Consider the following 25,946-nt stretch of genomic DNA (forward strand, 5'->3'; position numbering starts at 1 on the left):
CATCGCTCAGTCCCCAGAGGACAGAGCTTTGGTCCCTATACCGCCTCCTTCACCCAATTAAGCAGTTACCTCCTTTGCTTTCCTAAGACACACTTCAAATGAGGAAAAGAAGAGTGGCTCACAGTTTGGGCTCAGCCTAAGGGCAGGAAACTCCTGGGGAGACACTGCAGGATGCCAGGAGTGCTCGAAAGGAACAGAGAGACTGCGTCACCAAGACGGCAACGAATGAGCAAAGCACAAGGAAAGAAAGACAGGAAGCCAAATGAGTAACACAGCTCAATCTCATCAGGGGAATTCTGGATTATTGTTGTTGTTGTTGTTGTTGCTGCTGCTGCTGCTGCCATCGTTAATATTAATATTAATATGCTGCATTTCTCCCAACAAGGGACCCAAAATGGCTCACAACCTTAAAATTCACACAATTAAAAACACAGTAAGTTAAATAAGTTTTCATGACAACCTTCATCTTTATTACTATATGTTAAAGATCATAATTGATACCGCATCATTGAGATTGAGAGAGAGAGAGAGATCATCACTGAGGGCAGGCATAACATACCAAAGCATACCTTTGACTGGGCTTCAGCGTATCAAACTAGGCTATTCCAGCACCTGCAACGCCAAGTACTTTTCGCAGCACAACTAAAAAAAAAAAAAAAAGCCCATGACTTTGGACAAGGCGGAACAGCCTAGTTGATACACCAAAGCATTCAAGCAAAATTATGTTTCAACCTTTTCTGCCTGCCCCATCTAAGTGTAACCGTGGCTGCTGGGGCTCCTAGAAATGTGCACTGCCATGGTGTAGGCTACAATCCTAAGGATGGGGGTTGCCCATTTAATGGACATGAAGGGGAGGTGTCCCATACGGGGGAGAGAGGGACAACCCTATTCCTTAGTTTATCCCTCCTTGGCTTCAGACTGTGCTCGGTGCAAACACGTGCACTGGTTTGAGAAGTCTGCCACCTTGTGACCAAAGGTGGGCTTCAGGTACAGAGACATGTTGACAAAAACTAAAACTAATTAATTTTTATGCAAAAATACACAACCTCCATCTGTATTTGCCCAAGGTTTCCTTCAGGCACATGGAGAAAGTTTAACGTGTCTAGCTTTTACCGCAGTGGAGCTATGGCTCCAAACAATAGACAGGCACATCTCTTGTTCTGTTGTTATACGTAGGGTGTGCAGATTTGATACATTGATCCCAAGGAGTCCACAAACAATATTTTGACAATGAGGTGGAAGACAGGGAAGAGAGATGCGTTGGTAGCAAGGAATAAATGTGATCAAATGCTGTTACAATATTTTTGTTCATTTTGACTCAATATGAGGAATAAAGATCCTGAACCTCTAGCAATATAAAAGGCTAAGAGCTAACACAAATTTTGTGGCGAAATCAGGCTGGGAATGTGTGGTTCCTGCAGGTGTTATTAACTATAATTTCCAGCTTCCATCACTTTTGGCTAGGCTGCCTAATGCTGACAGTAGATAAGGTTCAGCAACCACCATTTTGCTGTGAATACAAAATGCACTGGACCTGTTTAGTACTTGGATGGAAGACAATGCATCTCCAGGAAAGTTGGGAAAGTATCCTGTATAGACATCAGCCATTGTTGCTAGTTAGAATTGACAAAATTCGATGGTCAATGGCCTGACCCATCATCATAACACATCTACCAATGTGTGCAGGATGACATGTAAAAGTAACACATTTATAAAAAATAATTGCCATTTGGCATAGTATAGCAATATACAGAGTGAACAAATTATTTTTTCTTTCTCTTATCAAGTGTTTGCAAGCAAGAGATTTCTCATATGCAAAATATACATATATAAATCTCCTTCTGTGCTCCTCTGCCTTTATCTGGATGTTTCTTTTTAATATCCTATTTCATCTAAATGTACCCATTACCATCTGAGATTATCTTCTGCTGGTATCTAAGTAGTGAGAATATTTCAGAAAAAGAGCATGAACTTTTAAATACTTTTTATAAAAGATCAGCATCAATTAATTTTTTTACTTATGACGTCCTCTGGACTGTGCCATATCTATTCTATAATACTGGTCAACGCTTTTATGATTTTGTGTGGTGTCTAGTGTATTTCACAGTTTTGAATATTTTTATAATAGCAATAGCAATAGTAATATATTACTGCAGCTGCTGAACATGAAGACAAAGTGAAACCTTGTGGCACCTCAGGACAAAGGCCAACAGCCAGCATAGGAGTTCTCTTCCACGTCTTTCTTGGTCCTGCCTTCCAGGAATTAGAACTCAAAAAACTGTACCTGCTACATTTCTCAAACATCTCAGGATGCCATCCATAGTCAATGGCACTAATTTATCTTAAATATCAATTCAGGTGAATCTTTAGGGTCAGATCTCCTCATGCTGTCTTCCAGAGGAAGGCATCTACAAAAGTGACTCAGGCAATTTAGGTTCCCAGCTTGGCTGAAAATCAAACAGGAAGACATTTAGACAAAAGCTGGTTCCTTTGAGGAGAAGCTAATATTTTTCTATGTGCGGCAAATATTTTCGTTTTGAATGAACGCAGGAGTATTCAGTCACGGGTGTCTGAAGTGTTACAATCTAGAAGGTTCACTGTCTCAGAGAGAATGAGATCTAAGCTTTTTAAGGATATACTGAAGAACTTCTGCCTGCTTGTTCATCAGACTGGAATTCAAGATACTCCCATTCCAGTTCAGTCTCTTTGAACTCCCAGTGACTGGCATGAGGGTGGTCTGTTCAGAGCTGAAAAGAGTCTCTGAGCCTGGTGTCTCTATAAACCACCACTTTAAACAAACTTGGTGCATGTCAGCACAAGGAAGAAGAAAAACAATTCATGAAGAGAATCGACTCACAATGGGAGCTGTGGCGGTGTTTCTGAACCGGAAAGAAGAGGTGGCGGTAGGGGAAGAAAGATAGGAAGCAGTCTTATCGTGTTAGACCACTGGTCCATTGGGTCCAGGTATTGTTTGTTAGGATACTACCAAACATATATATACAGTATATAGGTATACATCTATATAAGAATAATTGAGATGTGTTATTTAATTTTACACAACAGAACATTGTAACCAGATGCTGGCTAGTGCTAGCCAATGGGTGTTTGAAGGGGTTGACTGTCAGATGGAAGTGACCATTAGGATGAGGCTTATTCTGCTTGTTCTGTTTGTTAGCATGAGGCTTTTCTGTTGACAAGTAGGGTTTTTAAGTTATGCTGCCTGCTATGTTACAAAAGGAACCTATTATGAAATGGTTAGAAGTCAGTCATGCACAAATCTATACCAAGTATTATAAAAAAATGTTCAAGCAGTATTTGTTTTTCATCTTGTTATATAGTAAACATTCTTAAAGTTTTTCCACAACTAAAAGAGTATTATTTCAACTGCTGGCAAATACAAGTCCAGATATATATACCAGGGAAGAATCTATTTCTGATCTATGTGGAGTGCTTCATTTTTTTTAAATACTCATACCGTATTAAAAATACATTGTGAGTATTAAAAAAATATTGTGTGTGTAAGCTCTCAGAAATGTCAGCATTGTTGACACTGGCTGGCTGCAGTTCTCTAGGGCTTCAGGCCAACATTGACTGGTATTACATAACAGATATGGCGTTTCCTAGCCTTATCAAGAGATGCTGCAGGCTGAACCTGGGTCTTTCTGCAAGACACTATTTTTCCACTGTCTTTCCTCCACTACTGAGCTACAATCCAGATGTGTGCAGATTTGTAAAGATTTCTAGACTACAACACCCAGCATTCTCTAAGCCCTATGGCCATAGTGCCCTGGGAACTCTGGAAGTCATAGTCCAAAAACACAGATTTGCACCCCTTCTACTACAACCCTTTCCCCTATAGGTATATTTTAGCATTTTGCCTGTTCATATCCTGTACATGCAAATGTAATCTTATGCATACTTGGAAGTGACTCCCACTGATTTAACTGGATTTAGTATGCCTAGGACTGCAGCAAAATAAATTGTTTCTTGAGTCTCAGCCCTTTGTGTTTGGTGACTGCATGCTTTTGAGGCAATTTTTCAATTCCTGTTGTAGTATCTCAGTTTTATTGCTATTCACTACAGGCCACTGCAAAAGGTAAAATTGGGAGACAAAAATACATAATTAAAACAGAAAGAACATGAAAAAAATCTGCAGCGATCATCTAACAACAAGGGAATATAAAAAATTCTCTTCCTCTGCTAGAGAGCATGAATAAAGTCTAAATTGGACATAAATAACCCACAAGAATTTACTACTACATAGAGGATATATCTCTATAGGTTTATTTATTTATTTATTTATTTATTGGACTAATATACCGCCCCATAGCGCTACAAGCACTCTCCGGGCGGTTTACAATTTAATTATACAGGCTACACATTGCCCCCCCAGCAAGCTGGGTACTCATTTTACTGACCTCGGAAGGATGGAAGGCTGAGTCAACCTTGAGCCGGCTACCTGGGATTTGAACCCCAGGTCGTGAGCACAGTTTTAGCTGCAGTACAGCGTTTTAACCACTGCACCATGAGGCTCATAGATTCTTATAGCTAGTGTAGCAGACAGACTATTCTTTGTTAATCATTAAACGAAATGCTTAATAATATATCAAGATTTTCAACTTGAAGAAGATGCATCCTGGCAGACGAGTCAGATTTTATGCCTTTCGAAAGACACAACGGAAGGCAGTCTCCCACAATGACCTCGGCTTTGCAAACTCTTAAAAAAAGTTGAAACCATTACAGAACCCAGCTAGGATGCAAGAAGCCACAACTGTTTGTAAACCAGCTGTAGATGATTCCTTTAACCTGTAGTACCATGAGCAAAATCTGCAATTTTCAAAATCTGACAAGTTTTAAAACAGGGTAGATAAAAAGAATTTTTTTAAAAAAAATCAATTTAAATCACAATTTAAATTTTTAAAAATAATTTTATTTAAATCATCAGAAATCCATGTTTTAAAATTTAAATTGTGGTTTTAAAATGACAAACATGAAAACAGATTCTGAAGCAGAGTTTTAGAGCTATCCTTTCTCAGGTACATCAGAGAAATCTACTGTTCACAACGAGCAAAGAAATTTCATGATAATAGATTGAGCCAAACAATGAAATTTCATGAAGACAGGCTGAGCCACTAGTTCCTTAGTAGTCTGTACCTGATGCAAATAAATAAATCTTGTATTGTTGCTTCCCCAATGCCATCCTGAATTTTATTCAATTTTTTTTTTTTTTTTTAAGAAAGCAAGCAAGCAGGCATATGGAAGACATGTGGGCAGAGGCATGGCTTGCTTATGTCCACCCAGAGTGAACTTCTTGACTCCAGGGTTATTCCTGTAGCCAGCATGCTACCCTGGCTCTTATGAATGTATAGTATCTACACTACACAGCTACTGTATAAGAAATGGGACTGTCATAGGAGCCGGATGCTGTTTGTTTTAAATACTGTATTTTTTCGTGTATAAGATGCCCCCATGTATAAGACACCCCCCCACTTTTCTAATGCAAAATTAAGAAATCTAAGTGGGGCTTAGCAAGTGTAGGGGGAAAGGGATAAAAGTGCTGCAGAATCGCTTTGATCCCTGCTTTTCCCTCCACTTGTTTTTGTTCTCTCCTCAGCTGACTTCCGTGTATAAAACAACCCTCAATTTTAGTCTAAAGATTTTAGACAAAAGTATAGTCTTATACATGGAAAAATACGGTAATACATACAGTATCTAAACTCTGGAAATGCTTATTTTTCCTGGTGCCATATTTGAATACATCAACCACTCTTTATGTATCATCTCACTTGCAAATCTGTGTTAATATTGTCTTATTCAGATCTACTTACGGTATTAGCAACCTTTAGAGCAGAGGAGGGGAACCTCCAACCCCCAAGCCTAATTCAGTCTGTAGGGGGACTGGGGAAATCCCTTCTTCCTCATGTGAGGAGATTTATTTCCCTATGTGTCTTCAGGGTTGGGAGTGGAGGAATAGTGTACACTATTACTGGACCCCCTTGTTATTTCCAGTCAGTGATTGTAGAGAATAACAGGAACCCCAATTCCAATCTGTTTTCCCTTTCATCTTTACCACTTGGGAAAATCAAACCAAGCTCTCAAGTGGAAAGGCTGGTACAGAAGAAATAAGTTTCTGAACTGCACATTCTCACAGTGCTTCTCAAACTGTTTCACTCATTCAGGAGCTGGTTAATAACCCCATAAATGCCTCATTAGACACCCATCTGCCCCTCAAAAGCTGAATATGTGGCTTACTCCTTGCTCACACCCCATATCAGCTGCAGTTCCATGACAGAAATTGGCAGTTCTTATGAATGCAAGTGCTTTACTCAGAAATAAAAGTATGGCCCATCTCTCTGCAAAAAACCCCCCAGAAAACTTGTACCTCTGCCTTCATTATAATATTTCACCACTGACCAACTGGGACTATTGGCTGCAGAACGAGAAATATGGCTAAGGCATGATGAAAAGCATACTTCAAGGATCCAGCTATGCATTACTTGGCTGAAGAGTGAGGTGTAAAGGAGATTCTGATCAAAACTGAGAAAACTATTTTAAGATGGTTTGGGCATTTACTATCAACATATTTCAGTTATTTTATCTCATTTCACTAGTTTTATAGACCGTTCCATTAGTACAATGCACTATTCTGTTCAGTTCACATAAAATATAAATATTAAAAAATAAGTGTTCTTAACCTTACATATAGTAACTCATGCTGCATGTTGTCTCTAGTAACGCCAGACATTTAAGTGGTTCATGAACATATCGATACATGTATCCTTTTTCCAACTGTTTATCTACCAGTTTTCAATTAGTTTTCTCCAACTGCATGTTTTGTGTCCAACTGTGCACTAAAAGCCAAAAGCTTGCAACATCCTTCTTGACTGACAAATCCATTCCATAGGTGAAGCCAGCTCTCAACTGAACAGACTGGAAGCCCTACCCTTGATGTCACAGTAAGGCTACATCCAGTGTCATTCTGCCTGTAGAATGCTATGTAGGAGGGGGAAACTCCAGTTTTATGCTTCTGCGCTGGGATAACATTTGGGCTAGAGAGTGAGAGAACATTAATCTTCATCTACATTTTTATTTAGTTCATACCGAATGACATCTTTCCAGTGCGCGCTGATGGTTTACAGAAATAAACATAGATGGCTGCTCACAACTAGCTGTTGTAGAGACAACACTTCCCCTTTTGCTGGAGAGTGGGGGGAAACAGCGAGGAATTAAGACAAGATCAGGTGTTTCGTAACTTCTTGTGAAAAACAATGATAGGTTCATCTCCGATGCCATTTGGTTTTGGAGAATTGACAGTACTTTGAAGATTACCACTTCTAGATACTAATCTCCGGTACTCACCCTCCTCTTACAGAAACTCCCCTATATGGAGATAATCTGATTCTTATTCAGGTGGTATACTTCATATTTCAAGAACCTATAAGAGGACCCAAGACAATAAACACAGCATATGCCCTTAGAACTTCCTTAAACCATATATAACGGCACAGTTAGAATGAGGATAAATATTAGTTCAATATTAGTTTTGGACATATTAGTTTTGAACAAGAGAATTTGTACAGAAGTCCATATTCCAGACTAATATAAAAGAATCTGAGATGCCGCTTAAGCACAGATAAGTTGTACAACATCATTTGTGGCTAGAAGGGAAGATAAAATGAGAGAGATGCTCTCTCTACAAGCATCTACTCAGACCAGTGGCTTACAAAATGGGTCCAAGGAAACCTTACAGTTTCTCAAAAGATTATCAATGAACTACCTAGAGATACAGGATAGGCTGCTTGAACGACAACTTATCAGTCATTAAAACTGATTTCCCTACAATTTGTGGCTGAGAGAGGGTTTGGAGTGCATTCAGTTCCGCTCTTCTTGCTGCGCTTTCCATCAATAGGATGAGATGAGGATGTTGTTAATGCAGGAAGGATTCCATAAAGGTAGCAAATCTGAATGCAACCATTCTAAAAATAATCCAAGAAGGAATTAACAAGATACTGTACTGGTACTGAGGGTTGGGATAAATGATTAAATGCTACTGCAATGAGGCCTTTTAACAGCCTGCATATTTTCGTCTACAGTCATTATACCACTGAAATATAAGTTTCATCTCTCAAATATATTCTTCTGCCTCTATAAAGCAGATGTCCTCAAGTTGGAATTGACTCCTGTTTAATTCTCTGTTAGTCTACCTGTGCGTTTTTTCTTTCTTTCTTTTTCTTAAGCGTGGTTCAGAGAGGCTCGATATGCCTAGGATTTATGTGTCTTATTTGTAACTTTCTTCTTCTGGGTTAGAAGCATTGTGTTACTTCACTTAGGTAAAATCATCACAAATAATCTCTCCTTCCAGGAACTGCTTTAGGTGGACTGAATCACCCGGGGCCAATATCCCTGTGGAACCCTGAAGTTTACATACAGACAGACCTTTTTTTAAAAAAAAAAATCTGACAGGGTCTCATTCCATGATTAACTAGCAGCATGCTCCGTGGCAAAACCTGGAGGCTTAAAAAAAAAAAGATGAATGAATAGAATGGCATGCCAAAATCAGGTCTAAGTGATAAGTGGTAGGCCAGTCCCGTAGGATCCATAACACTACACCAGTGGTTCTTAACCTTTGTTACTCGGATGCTTTTGAACTGCAACTCCCAGAAACCCCAGTCAGCACAGCTGGTGGTGAAGGCTTCTGGGAGTTGCAGTCCAAAACTCCTGAGTAACCCAAGGTTAAGAACCAGTGCACTACACCATGACTGCTTCCCTGTCAATGCCTTCAGCACAGCATTATATTCCTGCTTCTTGAAAGCAGCCTTACAAGCTTTGCTCAGTAGCCAATGAATACGGAGTATAACTTGAAAAGGAAATGCAAGGAAGCTAAAATGACATGACATGCCTCCTTTTTGGAGGAAATGGCTGTCCGGAAGCCTGAAGAGAAACAGGTCTGCTAAGGCAAGAATATACTGATCCATTTTGCCGTATATCCCATCCTTCCTTCAAACAGGGACAGATACAGTAGCTATGGGCTTGCCAGTCTGGTAGTTAAACAGGCCTGCCTGAAAATATCTTTGTGGTTTCTACGTACTCTGGGGTACATCGAAGTGAGCGGGTAGCAGGACCTAAAACAGAGGCTCAGAAACAAAAAACAAAACAAAAACACTTGAAAACAAACCTATGAACTCGGAGAACCTTGAAATATTATGGCCATAGAAATATCAAAATACTGTACTAGGATAGCTTGGTGGTTTTAGGCTTCTGCTGCAGACAACGCTTGGGAGTTTGATTCTCCACGGTGCTTCCTGCAAGCAGAGGCAGCCTGCATAACCTTTGAACTGCGGAGCTAGAGGGGACCCTATAGATCAGGGGTGTCCAACCTTTCACCTTCCCTGGGCCACATTAGAAGATGAAAATTTGGTTTGGGCCGCACATAAATTTGGTTTGGGCCGCATGGGGGGGCAGCCCTAGCCATCCTCCGCAGCCCCGCTCCAAGCGCGCTTACCAGCAGCTGCGATCTCAGACAGCAGAGGCTGCCAGCTTCAACTCCGGTGGCTTTATGGGGCCGAGAGGGGGTCCACCTATTGACGGGGACTGAGCAATGCAGTCACGCAGCCCCCCTGTCCCCTCCCCTCCCACTCCTTCCTTTCTTCCCTCTCTCCCTCCCTACCGTTGTGACGTGCCCCAGCCAAATTGCGGCCGCAAGCACCGGCAGTGTAACTTTGAAACTTTGGAATTTCTTGAACAATAAAAAATTGCACTGGGCCGCATTATGAGCCAACCTGGGCCGCATGCGGCCCTCGGGCCGCAGGTTGGACGAGCCTGCTATAGATCATCAAGTCCAGCCCCTCTCAAGGAGGCACCGTGGGGAATTGAACTTGCCACCTCTGGCTCCACAGCCAGAGGCCTAAGCCACTGGCATTGGGCAAGATGCATAGTCCCAGGATGCCACAAAAAGAAGGGAATGGTAAACCACTTCTGAATGCTGTCGACCTGGAAAACCTACATAGGGTTGTCATGAGTCAGAATTCATATTTATTACCGTGTTTCCCCAAAAACAAGACAGGATCTTATATTAGTTTTTGCTTATTTTCAGGGGATATTTTCAGGGCTTATTTTCAGGGGATATTTTATTGTTTTCCATATACAAAAATCTACATTTATTCAAATACAGTACAGTCATGTCATCTTCTGGTTGCTGCACAATGCTGCACAATGATGTAAGGTGGGGCTTCACTTAACTAGGGCTTATTTTTGGGGTAGGGCTTATATTACGAGCATCCTGGAAAATCATACTAGGGCTTATTTTCAGGTTAGGTCTTATTTTTGGGGGAACAGGGTAGGATCTTCCAGATTCACACAGAATGCCATTTTTTTATTATCTCACAGGACAGAATTGTGAGCTGCCCATTTGAAAAAAAAATGAGAAATATAGGATTTCAGTGCTGCTGTGATTAGGCAGACGTGCATTTCTCTCTCTCTCTCTCTCATATCTTTGCCTCAAATAAAAGGCATCAATTTATTCCAATTCAATTTTTATGTGATTTTGAAACTGCTTTCCAGATTCAGGTGTGTGTGTTTTTTAAAGGAGCCACAAGTTGCAGGCTGCATGAGTCTAACAAACCCATCTACGCTCGAATGCATCTGGCCCATTAAATTTAGAGGATGTTTGCATAACATTTAAATGGAGGAAGGAGGAGAGGACTGACATAAAAAACCCTCTCTTTCTCCCGTCATACCATGTCTCCAACAGTGCCAACAATATATTGTGACAAAGCGCTCAGATTCAAGGTAGCAGCCAGCCAGCTCTTAATCTGGATCCTCTACCACCGCATAGCTACAGCTTGGGCTATAAGGATGAAAGACGCCCTGTATAAGGCCCAAATAATGCTGCCTGACCGTCTATAGCCTTCAACAAGAGCATCTTATAAGAGCTTGTGGTCAAAGGCCAACATTTTGTTGCAGTAACCCATTTGTATCAACTATGCCATATAAAAATCATAATATTTATTCCACAATCTCTTATCTCTTCCTCTGGGAATGAGTTTCTTATAAATTTACGGTAATCTCTAATTGTACACTGACATATTGGCAAAACTATTATGCCAAATATTTGTTGCCAAAATTGAAGGACCAAGATTAAGGTACCACTACCAAAGAAACTTGTACTGTAGACGAGCATTTAATAGATATGTTAACATTAGAAACGCTGGCTTGTGTGATGCTTTGTGGATATGAAAGCAGTCTCTGACACACTGGAAAATGACATTAATATAGATGCTATACAGAATTCAGATCCCAGCTTGAGAACAGCTTCCTCTAGGGTCTAGGGCCATTAAGACTAGTGTCCCAATTAGATGGGAATAAAACAAGGATGAATTCCTGCTCCCTTTAGGTTGCAATCCTATATCCAATTACCTGGGAGAAAGATCCATTAAACCGAATGGTCCATATCTCTGCACAGACATGCATAGGACTGCACTGTTAAATAACCTTTTAAAAAAACACAAATGGCACAGTGGTATAACTTGGCAATAACAAGCCCTGACCCCATTTCAGTTGGCTGTAAAGGGAAACAAACATATGGCTCTTCCCTCCTACAACTCAAGTTAAATTTGAGTGTTGCTAACACCTAAGGTAATTATTGCTGTGAACCACCAATTCATAAATGAGAAAGTTTGGGAAGCAGGGGAGAGATGAGAGTGTGAAAGCCAGCAGGAACCATCTCATTAAACTTGCTTTGCTTTTCGTGTCTTAAAAGGAAATAATACTTTTGTTCCCTTTTTGTGACAAGAAAAATTATTTTTACTTATTTTCAATTTAAAATATATTTATGAAGCATTTGGGTTTTTTTTCTTAATAATGTAAATGATGGTGGTTTCTCAGATATCAAAAAGAGAGCATGATGCCAATAAATTTAGGAATCACTGCTGTAAAAAAAAAACCTAGACATTATCCAAGGCAAAACTTAGATGGATTGGGAGAGTTAAGCATCGTATCTATAGCTCACTGACATATTATTGCGCATATCAGAATTTCCTGATATTCCAGGCAGTCTTGGTCTCTAGCTCAGACGACTAGAAAACAGATAGCTCAGGTCTCTGGCTGTGGAGCCGGACGTTGGGAGGTAAATTCCCCACAGTGCCTCCTTGAGAGCGGCTGGACTTGATGATCCATAGGATCCCTTCCAGCTCTGCAGTTCAAAGGTTATCATCATCCTCCTCTTACTCATTTGCAAAGGGAACAATTGGTATATATGCAATTCTGCAAGACTGGCACAAGTTAGCAACCCACGCTAGGAAGCAGAAATATGGGTTACTAAAAGACTATGTTCAAAATAAACCACCAGATCCATCATAGGTGTCTCTTTGTCAGGCAAGAGTCTAGCACCTTAACATCTCCCTGAGAGTCTTACAATACCTTGTAAACTTCGGGGGGGGGGATCACAAACCTGGTGCAACAACAGAAATTTCATAATACGAATTTCTATTGTTCCTGCACCTCCTAAAATTACAAGGGCTTGTAACTCAGAATCTGGCAGGCTGCCACCATGGCAATAAATATTCTTCTTGTGACTAAAATCCCCAAAGCCTAGAGGAGCAAAGGTCTGTAACAAACTGGAACTGTTATACCAAGATATTGTAGACCCAGAGCATAGTGATTATGCAGAGTGCAAATTATAGGGCTTGCAAACATCCCCTATCTGTTATGTTAATGTTTTGCAATGTTTTATTTATTTCAATACACTTTCAATTCAATCTCTTTTTTTATGTCCACACTGAAACTCTTTTGCAAGGCAGTTTTTAATGTACAATGACCTTGTTCCCAGACCTGGCTGGAGAGCTACCTGGTTGTTTCACAATAATATTTAACAAACTGCTGTTCAAGCCTCATTTTTTAAGTACAACGGACATTTTCAGGACTGCAATTTCTTTTTTTAAAAAAACTACCCTTAATTATTTTAACAATTGTACAGACAAGATTTCACATCTTGACACCTCAATTCTACTGAGAACTGAAACTGGACAAGATGAAAATGGGACAACAGCATCTTTTAACCTTTTAGTTTGACGTATGGCAGATGACAGCATATCCATAAGAGGTTCCCAAGAAGCAATTATAAATTGAGCTCCCGAACTGCCCCTCCAGGTTCCAAAAATAGCTTGACTCATTTAATCATGTTTTAACTCATTAAAACAACTTGACAGGATCCAAGCAGCCAGCTGCCAAACTGAACATCAAGAACAGGCTGAGAGATATTTTTGTGCAGTGATCTTTAATGCTTAATACAGTATTTTCCAAAAAAAAGCCCTGTGGTATATAGTTACTCAATGTCAGTACAGTGTAGTTTTTTTTGTTTGGTTTTTTAAGAAACTTGTCTAAGTCTCCACTGAGAACAGCTTTTACATTGCTAAGCGTTGCCCCCCAGCCGTTCTCGATAGACGTTATCGTAATGTACCTTTCAATATATATTCACAGTGAGGAGATAACAAGAGATACTCTGCACTACATGCTTTACTGTGGTATATCTGAAAATGTACAGACACAGCTGTTGCCTACCTAGGCGGAACAGGGTTTTTTTGTGTGTTTTGCTGTCTAATGAACACCAAAAAGAATTTTTGCTTGTCAATAATAACAATAATAACACTTCACTAGCAGCTTTTTTCAATCTGGCAGGGGAAAACTCTCATTAGAATTCTCTGAACTCTTCCAGATGGTGATTTATTTGTATACCTTATTTGTAAGATCCTATTTGCTCAACTGCTGGGACATAATTTTTTTTTGCTGCTATCCTTCCCTGAAACCACCCCTTCCCATTTAATTTAACCTTTATCCAACGTAACAAATGCATATGTGTGCTTTTTCTTAACTCTGCTACAAAATCCAGGAGGTGAGACGAATTTCATGGGCTGATCTTCTGCATCCTCCATCCCTTACATAAGTCCTGTTAAGGACGTGAGCCCGATGTTCAAGATAAGGAGTCTCGGATGGAGCCACTAACATCTGCGCACCAGTTCACATGGGAGCCCTTCTTCCTCATCAGGTCTCCATATGGAGGTTAACAGCACAGTCTGATGAAGTGGGCTCTCATCCTTGAAACCTCTTGTCACAACAAAGCTGCCAGTCCTTAGGGTGCCCCGAGACTCTCTGTTGTCTCTGCAGCAACAAACCAGTAGGGCTACCCCCTCTGGGATACAGCCTTTCTCACACACCGAAATACGCTCTAAACAGCAGATCTTGTTGTTTCTCTTGAATGAGTACAAAAGGAAGCAACTCCTAATCCAAAACACCAAATACATTATCTCATTAGAGAGCCAGCTGGAAAACACTGAACTATGTCCCTGATCCAAAAGAACCACAAAGATGCACCCTCCAACCCCAACAGAGCACTTGCTAGCAGGCACAAACGAAATAACTCGCCAGGGGGACCTGGCTGCGCATTTGTTTCCAGGCTAATTCCAAAAGGTGGTGCTTAATTTGTAGCAAGGAAGACTCCAGGGCTGTTTTGCCTGAAAAGCCAGCGTGCTCTCTGACCTTTGATTCCCACCTACCTCTGCCCAGAGGTGGCAAGAGTGGGGTAGCGGTTACATCTGCTCAGTGAGAAGAAAAACACATTGAACATATATGCCCAGAAAAACATATGTTTAGAAATCCTCTCTATTTTCCTCTTGACAAATCCTGCTGAGCTGATATTATACAGTATTTTACTAGCTGGTGTCAGGGAGGATGCTGGCCGCCCACTTGACTATCTAACCTGAGCAGTACAATCAAGTTGCCGGTTCTTTATGACATTGCACCTTTCAACCCCTGGCATGCATGGCAGGCAGCAATTCAACAGGTACAACTTCCAACTGGCATGAAGTTGCACTGCAGTGGGAGGTGGCAGCTATGCCTGCTACGCGTCCGCCTGCAACCCTTTCTTCCTTCTTTTTTAAAAGGGGTTGGGAAAGGGAGGTGACAGCCTTGCTGGACGGTCCCCTTCCCTTTGGCTCATCCCTTCCACCCACATCCTTCCGCCCTGGACATGGAGGGGGGGAAGGGCGTCTCAGAAGGATGGCGAGAAGGCAGGCCATGCCGGGTCGGGGTCGTTCTGCAGCTCGTTCGCGAGAGAAAGACGCTTCCTGAAAGCATCTTTAACAACCCGCCCTTGGAACAGATAGACTGCCTCCGAAGAGGGAGGCTCCATTGCCCAACCGCGGCTCAGTGCAGTAGAGTAGACGACTCTTGCCTGCCTGCCTTCTCTTCCTCTCCCCATTCCCTCCTCCTCCTCCTCCTCCTCCTTCCACGCAGGAGCCTCACATTCGTCTTAACCCGTTGCCTTTTCGCCCCCTCCCCTCCGCTGCCTTTTTTCCCGCGCCTCCTTAATTAGCCCGGCGGGAGAGGCGCCACGCGGCGGCCCAGCTCCCCTACCTGCGCGCAGCTCTCTCATCGCCGGCGTCGGGGCGAGCGGATGGCCAAGGCGGCGGCGGCGGCGGCGGCGGCGACGGTGGTGGCTCAGCTGAGGCGGCGGCGGCGGTAGCGCAGGGAGCCCGGCGTCCGGCGGCTCCTCCGCATTTGCAGGCTCCCCTCCTTCGCAGCCCAGCCTATCAATTATTCAAGTAGGTTGCAGTGCCCTCCTCTCCTCCCCTTCCGCCGCTGCTGCTGCTGCTCCTCCACCTGCAGACGAGAGAAGGAAAAGGCAGGGCCGGCGGTCTTGCCGGCGAGGAGGTGTTAAAGGCAGGCAGGCAAGGAGGGGGTGAGTCGGTGGGCGATTTCCAGGAGGAAAGAGACAAGGGGGCGAGGCTGAGCTGCAAAGGGAAAACCAGCCAGCCAGCCACCTCAGGTGGGTGGAAGCAACACAAATTAAAAGTTCTCCTTCCTCCCCTCATTTTAATGGTGGGGGAAACAGTAAATACGGCTATTTTTAATATATATTTTAATTGCAATGTAATTGTTCTGAATTTCTATTGTATTTTAAATGTTGTAAGCCGCCCAGAGACCTTTGGGTAGTGTGGGCGGCATATAAATTAAATAAATAAAATAAATAAAATAATCTGGGCTCAGTCGCCCAAGGATGTCAGCCACCTGAGATCTAGTTTGTGCATTGCATACTAAAAACTGTGTCACTCGGGATTTCTGAATTGCTAAGACATTTAAGGCATCACTTCTATACTCACGACCTCTGGAGGGCTGCTGTAAAAGGACATTAACTGATCTTTTCCCAGCAGGAGCTTCCGGTTTAAATACGGGTAATCGTCCCAGCAACCAGCAGGAATCACATGGTCCAGTCGAAGATGACCAGTAGACCTTGCCTAATTCTGCCGGTGGCTGCCAAAAGATTATAGCTTGTAGGAGGAAATCAGATATGCTGCTCTGATCCTGGGCAGGTATAGTTGGCAGTAAGTTCCAATTAATTCATGGTCCTTTGGCGGAAAAACCTCTTGGTCCTCTCCTTCTAACAGATGTGGTAAATCCTGGGAAACCAGACGTCTTGAGTGGCGTCTCCAACCTTGCAACCAGATCCTTCTGTCCCATCAGAGGGGTAGCAAGAAGTGCAATACTGTCCGTCCCTAAAAGAGCCTAGTGGTGGGAGTCTCTTGTTTCCTTCCTGAACAGGAAGATTGGCAATCATTCCTTGGTTTTTCCCTCTCGGATAGGAGGAGAATCCATTTGAATCACTTGTTTGATCACATCTGCGCCTCCTCACAGAAGCTTGGAATAGTTCACATGAAGGCTATTTTATGTGTAGGGATAATTGTGACAGGCCCAAACTTCATGATCTCAGGATCTGAATGTTACGAGTTCTGGTACTGTACTGAATTCCAGTACAAATGCACAGCGGAAGTGCCAGCCGGTTCAGGCAGAATTAGCTAGAAGTTTCCCTTTGTACCCGCCCCTCACCAAACACTAGCACTCAAGAATAACACTCAGGAGTCCTTTTTGTATAAAAGAAAGAAATCTATATTGTACTCACGAAGATAAGCATTTAGAAGGTTTCAGGTAGATACAGGAATAAAAATAGCGAATACAATGTTCTTCTGTTCTGGCCCCACGTGGCTGGAGGGGTCTCCAGGCTCAGTGGGCCGGCATGGAACCTTTACATCTTTCCAGGTGAAGAGCGTGTGCAAGAATGGTGACCAACAATGGTGGTTGAATCACCTCATGGCCAGGAGGGCCGGAAACAGGGGTGGAGCCTCCCTACCCGGGAACAACAAACTCTCTAATTGGTCAGCATGTAAACAAACAAGCAAACAAGTTAGTTTGTGTTGCAGGCCCTTCCCCTTTGAAATTTACATCTAGATTGCTTGACCATCCAACACCCCTTCTCAATCTAGCATGCTAAATTTCAACAAGTCCCATCATGCTTCGCAGGTTCTGGAAGCGATCTCTTGGTAGAGGTTTTGTCAGGATGTCTGCTGTCATCTCCATGGACGGACAGTAGGTCATCTGAATGGTACCCCTCTGGACCAGGTCTCGCGCTAACTCATGTCTCACACTAATGTGCTTGGTGCGCGCGTTCATCTTTTCTGCATGCGATAGCCTGATGCAGCTTTGATTGTCCTCCATCATCTGGAACGGTGTTCCTCCTTCTATCTCGAAGTCCGTCAGCAGCTTCTCCAGCCATAGCAGTTCTCTGCATGCTTCTGCCGCTGCAATGAACTCTGCTTCTGTGGAAGACAAAGCTACAACATCCTGTTTACGACTGCCCCATGAGATAGGACCGTCCCCATACATAAAGAGGAAACCACTAGTGGATTTACGATCTTCTGGATCCTCAGCCCAGTCCGAATCTACCATTCCCACAAGTTTTGGGGTGTCACTAGCTGGCAGTCTTAGCTTAAAGTCCATGGTCCCTTTCAAGTATCTAACTACTCTTTTTACTGCTGTCCAATCACTCTGTGTCGGTGAGCTGACTTTTCTGCTCAATATTCCTACTGCAGTGGCAATATCAGGTCTTGCAGTAGTTGTCAAGTATAAGAGCTTCCCTATAGCTGCTCTATACTGGTTATTGTCGGGCAAAGGTTCTCCTTTCTCTTTACTTTTGTAAAAATCTGTAGTCATTGGTGTAGCAGCACCATGGGCATCCTGCATACCTAGCATATCTAACAGTTCAAGTATCTTTTGTTTCTGACTCAATAAATATGAGCCATCTGCTGCTTTCTCAATTTGAATACCCAAATAATATGTCGCATTTCCCAGCTCCTTTATTTCTACCTCTTTGCTCAGATTCTGTACTATACCTCTGTACTCCCCTTCTTCATGGGTTGCTACTATGAGGTCATCAACATAGGCTAGAATATATGTGTAGTGTCCATTCCTGTTCCTAGTATACAGGCACTGATCTGCTCTTCCTTGCGTGAAGCCTTGCTGAAGTAGCATTTTGTTCAACTTCTCATTCCAGGCTCTGGCTGCCTGTTTCAGTCCATAAAGGCCTTTCTTCAGTTTGCAGACAAAGTCGGGGTGCTTCTTGTCAATGAAGCCCGGTGGTTGTCGCATGTAGAGGTCTTCTTCAATTTCGCCATGAAGAAATGCAGTTTTGACATCTAGATGCTTGACTAGCATCTGTCTGGATGCTGCAATACTCAGGAGCATTCTTATAGTGCTGTGTTTCACAACTGGAGCAAAGGTTTCATCAAAGTCTTCTCCATACTTTTGAAGAAATCCTTTGGCAACTAATCTTGCTTTGTAGCGTTCCACTTGTCCATCTGCTCCCTTTTTCTCTTTGAATACCCATTTGCATCCGATTGCTTTCTTTCCTGCTGGTAACTTTGTCAATGTCCATGTTTCATTCTTGTGTAGGGCTTCTATCTCCTCTTTCGCAGCTTGTTTCCATTTGGCTCCCTCTTGTGCTGGCATTTGTTCAACTTCTTCCCAGGTCGCTGGCTCATCTGTCTGCGACGCCCTTGCAAGGTAGGACAGACGAAGCGGCGGCACACCTCTGTTGGACCGTGATGAGCGTCTGACCTCTGGTTCTGGAACCTCTGGCAGTGTGGTGCCATCCTCTGGTTCTGCAGAGTTGTCAACTGCTCCATCCGTATCCCCTTCTGTTGGTGTACTGCTCTCATTCTTCATCTCATCCTCATCTTCCTCTTCCTCTGGTTCGTTTTGTGAGGGCACTGGGATAGGTATGTCTAGGAGAGGTTGGCTGTATTGATTCTGTTCATCAGAGTTGTCTAGCACAGTCCCTCTCTTGTCAGCCTTCCTTTGTTCATCAAAGTGAACCACGTGCCTTGTACTGACCTCACCAGTTCTCAGATTCATGACTCTGTAACCCTTGACACCTGAATCATACCCAATAAGAATTGTTTGTTCAGTTCTAGAGTCCAACTTATGCCTTTTCTCTTTGGGAATGTAAGAGTATGCAATGCTTCCAAAAACTCTAATGTGTGAGATGTTTGGGACTCTACCATGCCAAAGTTCAAAGGGTGTTTTTGTGGTAGCTTTTGTTGGTAGTCTGTTCTGAAGGTAAGTAGCAGTTATAATAGCTTCACCCCACATCCTGGTGGGTAGCTCTGCATCTGCAAGCATGCATCTAGTCATCTCCAGAAGAGACCTTAGTTTTCTCTCAGCTACTCCATTTTGTTCTGGTGTGTATGGAACAGTCCTTCTGTGTAGGATACCTTGTTCCTCAAAGAATGTCTGTGTGTGGTTTGAAATGTACTCACCACCATTATCTGACTGAAAAGCCTTAGGTATTCTTTCAAATTTGTTGCTCACCATGGCCACGTATTTCCTCAGAAGGTTGTGGGTTTCACTCTTGTCCTTCAGTAGGTAGGTGACACAGTACCTTGAAAAATCATCCAGAAAAATTAGAATATATCTGTTGCCTCCCATCGATGGTACATTAATTGGTCCACATAAGTCAGTGTGAATCAAGTCTAACACTTTTGTGCTTCTTTGTTCAGTACTTGAATGAAATGAGGGTCTGACCCCTTTTTCTGTAAGGCAACTTACGCACCTGGATGTCTTGTTACTGTCATGTGGCTTTACCTCAAGTCCTTTGACCAGGTTCCTTTTGTGCAGTTCCAGGATTGCACTTGTGTCTCTATGAGCAAATCTGCGATGCCACAGGTCCAGGCTGCTCACTTCTTCTTGCACCGTCTGCGCTGTGTTGATCTGCACCTGTTCATCTAAGAGACTGACTTTATATATGCCATTAGATTCATAAGCTTCCAAATATATTTCATTGTCCTTTTCAACTGTGCATTTTTCACCATAAAAATGTACATCAAAACCCTTTTTCGCGAGACTTGACACACTGAGCATATTGCAGTCAAGGTTGGGAACATAGACCACGTCACTTACAGTAGTTTCATAGACTGCATTTGGTGTTAGACACATCAAAGTTCCAGACCCCTTGCCTTGCACCTCCACACAGTTCCCATCAGCCACCTTAATTTGCCCATTGGCTGATGAATCAAAAGTTTTAAAAAATGTTTTGTCATGAGTGGCATGCTGTGAACATCCACTGTCAATAATCCATGAGTCTCTATTTCTCTGGTAGCTCGGTGTAACTTCATAAGCTATAAATGCACTCTGTTTAGTTTCTTTCTTTGGCCTTTCTGTAGCTCTGTCCCTCTTGTGACCAGAAGCTGCATTCTTGCCTTTGCTAGCTCTTTGTTCAACTTGGTGAGAGCTCCCATTGGCTGGAGCCTCCTTGTGGGCGTCACAGTCCCTTGATCTATGTCCTTTCCTCCCACAAGACCAGCAGCTGATACGTGATTGGTCGTGGGGCGGAGCCTTTCTATGGCTCCTGTTTTGAATCAGGTAATTTGATCCACTTGCCTCTTGGGAACTGAAATAGCCTCCTGCCTGGTTTCTGCATTCATCTCTCAGAGCCTTAACACTGGCATCAAAAGACAACTGTTGTGTATTTACAACTGAGGCAAAAGCATCAAAACGTTCTCCTAGGGATGCTAGCAGAAATCCCCTTTTCATCCTATCAGGCATTTGATGACCAGATGCAATCAGATTATCTGTAATATTTAAAAATTCAGATATGTGTTTTTCACAATCCTTCTTATTATTTAAGCGGATCCTGGTTAAATCCTTAATTAATGCTGCCTCAGTTTGGTGGCTTGCAATCCCAAAAGATTCCTCCAGATTTTTAAGCATTTCTTTTGCTGTTTCACAATTTGCAACATAGGCCAATTGTTCATCAGTTAGGTTGCGAAAAATTATTGTTTGTGCAGTTATATCTTTCTTTTCCCATTCTACTTTAGCTTTGCTTTCTTCTGGTTTGTCTGAATTTAAGCAATCATTGAGCTCCATGCCCTTAAATTCCAGTAATAGTCTTTGTTTCCATCTCACAAAATTAAATGAGGTTAAGGCTGGCAATTTAATTTCCTTCTTTTCTGCCATTCCTGCCTCCTTTTTCAGCACAAAATCAACAAGCAAACAATAGCAAACTCTCTTCAGCTAGTTTGGTATATTGAGGGGGGGGGGAGAAAAAGAAACGCAAGATACACTTGGAAAACAACAAACGCCCGAAAAATACTTCTTAGCTAATCTTTTCCTTTTTTGCTGGCTGTTTAGTCACTCTGGGCCCATAACCTGTTACGAGTTCTGGTACTGTACTGAATTCCAGTACAAATGCACAGCGGAAGTGCCAGCCGGTTCAGGCAGAATTAGCTAGAAGTTTCCCTTTGTACCCGCCCCTCACCAAACACTAGCACTCAAGAATAACACTCAGGAGTCCTTTTTGTATAAAAGAAAGAAATCTATATTGTACTCACGAAGATAAGCATTTAGAAGGTTTCAGGTAGATACAGGAATAAAAATAGCGAATACAATGTTCTTCTGTTCTGGCCCCACGTGGCTGGAGGGGTCTCCAGGCTCAGTGGGCCGGCATGGAACCTTTACATCTTTCCAGGTGAAGAGCGTGTGCAAGAATGGTGACCAACAATGGTGGTTGAATCACCTCATGGCCAGGAGGGCCGGAAACAGGGGTGGAGCCTCCCTACCCGGGAACAACAAACTCTCTAATTGGTCAGCATGTAAACAAACAAGCAAACAAGTTAGTTTGTGTTGCAGGCCCTTCCCCTTTGAAATTTACATCTAGATTGCTTGACCATCCAACACTGAACTCAAGTCTTCCCGGTCTATGGTCCATTAAACATGTTGCATGCAAACATAATTTCCCATTATTTTCTTGGTTAACCACTTTGGAGCAATCTGTAGGCAGCATGCCTCTAAACCAGAGGTTCCCAGCCTTGAGTCTCCAGGTGTTCTTGGACTAACCCCCCCCCCGAACCCTTCACCACTAGCTGTACTGGCCAGGATTTCTGGGAGTTTTAATCCAAGAACATCTGGCGGCCCAAGGTTGGGAACCGCTGTTCTAAACAACAGCACTTGTTTGAGTTTCCCATAGGCATCTCTTTGGCCATTGTGGAAACCAGACAAGATTTTGGCTTTCTGATCCAGCACAGCTCTTAGATGCCTCGTAGAGTTTTATTCTTTTGCTGAGAAGCTGCACATGAAGAAGTGCTGCACGCATGCACCCCTTGTGCCAGTTTGAACATATTGCATATATTACATTAGTGGTGTACAGTGTTTCCCCAAAAATAATCCAGGGTCTTGTATTAATTTTTGCTCCAAAAATGCATTAGGGCTTATTTTCAGGGGATGTTTTATTTTACAGTCATGTCATCCCCTTCTGGTTGCTGCACGGGTGGATGGCAGGGTTTCACCTAACTGGGGCTTATCTTTAGGGTTAGGACTTATATTACAAGCATCCTGAAATTATTTTCAGGTTAGTTCTTATTTTTGGGAAAACAGTAGATATTCCACATGCAGTGCCTGCTAGAATGTTTAGCTTTAGCGCCCTGCTTGCCTGCTGGCTCAGTCAGGTGAGATTTGCCCCCTATCTTGCCTGCTATGGATTGGAAGAAGGTGAGCAGGTAAGACTGCCAAACCATTTGGGCCTTCCCTTCACTGCAACTTTATCACTGACCCAGCTCAGGAGAATGGGAAGCAGTTGGGGGAAACTTGAAAAGGATAAGAACCACAGGGAGGAGGAGCTCAGAAGAAAGCAGTCGGGGAGATCACAGCCACCACCACTACCTGCTGCTGGAGAGGAGCTACCCTGTTCTCCCTAGGAGTAGGGCAGCCTCTGAAATAGGCAGTCACGGAGCCCTGTGTGGTCCTGCTTTTGATTCTGCAAAGTGGGGCAGTCCTGATACAGTTATTCCATCTGGCACTGAATCTAAAATGCCAGGTTCAGACTTGTGGAGTAGCGCCACACCATTGCTTACTTCAAAGCAAAGCAAAGCGTGCTGCTTATATACCGCCCCATAGTGCTTCAAGCATTCTCTGGGCAGTTTACAAGTTAATGATGCAGGCTACACACTGCCCCCCCCCATGAACTGGGTACTCATTTTACTGACCTCGGAAGGATAGAAGGCTGAGTCAACCTTGAGCCGGCTACCTGGGATTGAACCCCAGGTCGTGAGCACAGTTTTGACTGCAGTACAGCAGTTTACTAAATAAGAACCCTAAGGTAGCATTTCTGGGCCATTTATGTTGCCATCAGTGGACAGCTCAGTCCTTACATGATCGCTGCGCCAGGTCTCGTACACTGGGGCTGCCATGCACCCCGGGCTTCCCTGAGAGCAAAGCGCAAGAGTGACTGAAGAAAAAGAGGCAGCACTGTTAGGTACTCCCGCCGGCATTGTTCCCTGGCAACTCTGCTGCTCCCACCCACCATGATGTCATGCACCGATGACATGTCTACATTAGTATGCGTCGAAAGCACCAGCCAACATGCAGCAATAACCTAAGCACCATGGTGACTATATCCCAATGTGGAAGGATGCTGAAAAGAAAAGCCCATAGTGCCACCCATCTGTAGCCATTGGCTCAGGAAATCATTAAACAGTAGCTGCATCCCTCACCTTCTTCCTCCTCCTCCCCCCCCCAACACACACACACAAAAGACTCAGGCAAGAGCCCAAAGCACAGCCAGGAGGAAAATGACAAAAATAGGGCAAGAGCAGACTGGAAGTGATCTTTTTGCATGCTGAAAAGCTAGGGTGGGTGGAAAATGGAAGACCTCCTTTGCAAAGAGAGCTGCCAGCCACATCCCTCATCCATAGCTGTATAGAAGGGGGCCTACATGTGGAACTCACAGACTGCAAATTCCCAAGATTTTAGTCCTGCTCTAAAGCCCGTGGTCCCAGATAGAGCAATGAAAACATTGCACAAGTTACAGTTACATTGGTTTATGTGAGGGCATGAAGATTTTTGCAAGAGAGAAGGGCAGGAGACACAGAACTCTTCCATATCAGTATTTGTACTGTTGTTGGTTCCAGGGTTTGCACTATCAGAATTCTCTTGCAGCCAAAATACCATAGTCTTATCTTATGACATACCCTTTTTCCTCCTTCAAAAAACCTTTGGCTTGAGGGCTGTGGGTTGTTGGGGCTTTTTTTTTTTTTTTTTTTTTTTTTTTTTTTTTTTGAGGGGAGGTGTATATACTTTGTACCAGGGGATAAGCACTATATCATTTCCCAAACATTGCAGTGTTCAATACACAAGGAAGCAACAACAGTCATAACACAGGGAAATGCAGACAGGATTTGGCGAATGGCAGGCGTTCGCTGGACATTATCAGGCACAAGTATCCCACTAAAACAGAAAAGCCATTTAGCACTAGCCCAGGAACAGTCAGCAAGCAAGTCTACAATCATCTGTCACCAGCGACAGAAGTAGCAGAACAAGGAGGTTGCAATGCTCCCTCTCAAAGAGGGAAGAGTAGTGTGATCTGTCTGATGTCTCTTTGGGGAATGCAAGGTCGGAGTGAACACTTAAAAAAGCAACACTACTCATGGTGGTGGGTGGTAACCCTTTGGGGTACTCTGGTGGCCCCTCTGCCCTGTGGATCGGGTCAGAATAGGGTGGGATAGAGAATTCTGTGCCCTTTCCCAGAAGCTGTCAAGGAACAGGAGGAACCAGTCATGGCATCCATTAAACAATGAATTCTGACAGCAGTGCAAAGGAATAGGATTGCCAGGTTTTTGTTCTCATGATGCGGGCATGCTTTCGAAAGCTGTACAACAGACTGAAGGATACCCTTCATTTCTCGGCTGTGCTTTGTATGCGTTTGTCTACCAGTATCTGGTATTCTGGAGAGATCCAGGAGCCCTGCAGGAATTTTAAAAATGGCAGCCTCCCAACTGAACAATCAGTATTTTGAATAATTGTTGAATAATTAAGATTTTTGAGAATGGTAGCTCCTGCTCTTACCTGCCTTATTCTTTGCTTTTACTGGGCATGGCACTGGACATGGAAAACATTCTTCCTTCATTATGTTTCTCATATATATATATGAGGGTTTTCCTCAAACTAAAAAAATACTTTTTGCCTTCCTACCTGCCAAATTTTAGACTGAAAAAATCAGCAGCATCTTTGTTATTGAAGAGGCTGCTGGAAGAGAGATGCCCATAAAATATTCTGGGTTTCACACTGTTCGGACTGCTGCCAGCAATTTGAGATGCCAGCACTAGTGAAGAATTCATAACCTATGCAGCTGAACCACACCGGAATAATTTGATCAACACTCTCTTATCAGATACCAGTTTTGAAACTGTGATTTCATCCACTGGTATTTTCAAATATTCGGCAAAAAGCAACTCCTTGTAGTAAAATATTTTTTCAGTAATCCAGTACAGATATAACAAGGATATGAACGGTCCAGTTTCTCCAGGCTGGGGACACCTCAGCAGTATGCAGTTATTGTTTTTATTCTCTTAGGAACTGTATCTCCTTCCCTGACCCTGAGTTTTAAAGAGTTTGGGGAGGAGGCTCAATTCTGACATTGTGAGCCACTCTGAATGTTGCTGTTTCTTTTAAACATTTGTGATAAATAGATAATAAAGTGGCACACTAGACAAAGTTATTAATCCTCCAGGAATACCATCTGATCATTCAGGAACAGCACCTGGTGAGGAGCAATCTCAAAGTGTCTACCT

The 25,946-nt window shown here is 43.0% G+C and overlaps 1 protein-coding gene across 10 annotated transcripts in view; it reads right to left on the reverse strand.

Annotated features, from left to right (window-relative positions):
- LOC110091475 (rap1 GTPase-activating protein 1) overlaps nucleotides 1-15,552 on the reverse strand; it is a 68,757-nt gene extending 53,205 nt beyond the window's left edge. For 7 of the 10 annotated variants that reach the window (XR_013541313.1, XR_013541312.1, XM_078384758.1 and 4 more), the window contains exon 1: nucleotides 15,409-15,456. The gene's annotated coding sequence lies outside the window, so the exon portion shown is untranslated. Of the gene's footprint in view, nucleotides 1-569; nucleotides 643-15,408 lie in introns of all 10 variants that reach the window. The other 3 variants (XM_078384757.1, XM_078384753.1, XM_020815621.3) reach the window with 2 other exon arrangements.
- Between the last annotated feature and the right edge of the window lie 10,394 nt (nucleotides 15,553-25,946).

This window comes from Pogona vitticeps, chromosome 2 (genome assembly GCF_051106095.1).
Source record: "Pogona vitticeps strain Pit_001003342236 chromosome 2, PviZW2.1, whole genome shotgun sequence".
Taxonomy (NCBI): Eukaryota; Metazoa; Chordata; class Lepidosauria; order Squamata; family Agamidae; genus Pogona; species Pogona vitticeps.